The sequence below is a fragment of the Condylura cristata genome, unplaced genomic scaffold (genome assembly GCF_000260355.1).
Source record: "Condylura cristata isolate star-nosed mole 26May11 unplaced genomic scaffold, ConCri1.0 scaffold00004, whole genome shotgun sequence".
Taxonomy (NCBI): Eukaryota; Metazoa; Chordata; class Mammalia; order Eulipotyphla; family Talpidae; genus Condylura; species Condylura cristata.
In genome coordinates, this window is record NW_004567105.1 from 498901 (window position 1) to 500537 (window position 1637).

Here is a 1637-nt window from a genome sequence, read left to right on the forward strand (position 1 = left end):
CGCCAGACCGCGCGCCAGAAGCTGCGGGCTGGAGCGGCCCAGCCGCGACCCGGCTCTCCGCCGCCGGCCCGGGTCCCTAGTTTCCCTCCACACAGTTGATTTGCTTTTGCTGTAACCCTGCCCCCGAAAAATGCTCGATTTTCAGACAAAAGCAAATGCCCAAAACCTTGCAGCTAAGGGCCTCGGAGGAAACAGACGCCCAGGGTCTGCTGCCGCTGCCCTCCGAGCGAGGCCTCGTTTTCTAGAACAAATGAGCCGACGGCCGCGGGCCGCGACGGTTGCAAACGGGGTTATTTATGTGCGAGCTCCTGATAGCTCTCTGCTGATTCGCTGTCCCGAGGCAAGAAGCTCGATCCAAATGAGCAAAGTGAGCTCAGGCAGGAGTGGGCCCCGGGCAGCCTGGCCTCAGGTGAAGCACAGCTGGCCTCCCTCGGCCACCGCGGCCTGCAGGGCTTGGGGCTCCGCTCTGACCCCCGCCCCCGCCCCGCGGGGCCACTGGGCGGCTCCCGCTGCGGTCACTCCAGGCGGCCTCCCCGACCCTGCCCCGTCCCCGTCTTGCTCCCTGGCGCCCGCACCCCGGCACCCCACTGGGAGGGGCGTCCCTGAGGGCCGGGCGGCCAGGCCCTTGGGCTGTGCCTGCGGTCCCCTGAGGGGCAGGGCTCTGCCCGGCCATCCCTCCGCCCCTCGGCCTGTGAACCCTCAGGGTGCACGCACTGCAGCCCCGGGCCGCTGGCCGCCGCCGGGTCCCTGTGGAGATGGGCCTGCGCCTGCAAGAGCCCGGCCTTCCTTCCCCGCTGACTGACCCGCGCCCCCGGTCCTTACGGGGACCCCCGGGCCTCCCGGGGCCCGTGGCCGGACGGCCTGGGTGCTGGTCAGGCCCGCGCCCTGCTGGGGTAAACGGCCTCCCGGGGCCGCTCCGCCCACCACCCCATGGCCCCTGCGGCCTTCCTCCGCCCTGGGCCTGCTGCTGCGAGCGTCTCCGGGCTCTGGGCTCTGGCAGCACCCTTGTCCCCGGCGGTCAGCGATGGGCGAGTAACACGTTGGATCTCGGCGTCTAGAAGTGCCCGGGACTCTCTTTGCGCCAGGAGCCGGCCACGAGGCAGGTGCAGGACCCACGGCCGGGCCTCTCCATCTCGGCTTCCCCGCGGCAGGTCATTCCTGCCCGGGACTCAGGCGCCGGCCCTGGCCGGCTGGCAAGCTGGCCTCGCTGGCCCTGGCCTCAGCGCTGCGGCCGGAGGCGCGTCTGCGCCCTGCCCGGCCAGCCCGGCCCCACAGCGTGTGCGCCCCGAAGACACCGAGGCTTTTGTGCCCGGGCAGCATAGGCGCGGCCGTCCCGTCCATCCTGACCGGAGGCTGCCTGGGCTCTGGCGCCGGCCACTCGCTCTAGGGAGGCTCCGCCGCTGGCCAGGCCACGCCCGCGACTGTGTGACCTTGAGGGGGTCGGTCCACTCCTCTCTGTCTGGACGCCGGTTGTCCCATTTGACTTGCTGACAGACGGCCGTGGTGTCCGCAAGCTGGAGGAGCTGACCTGCGTGTCCAGCGCCCGCGCTCCCTGCTGACGTCACGGACTGCGGGGTTCTGGCGCCTCCGCCTGGCCGTGGCGCGGCAGCAGGGACGCGGGAAGGGCTCGGGCCAGC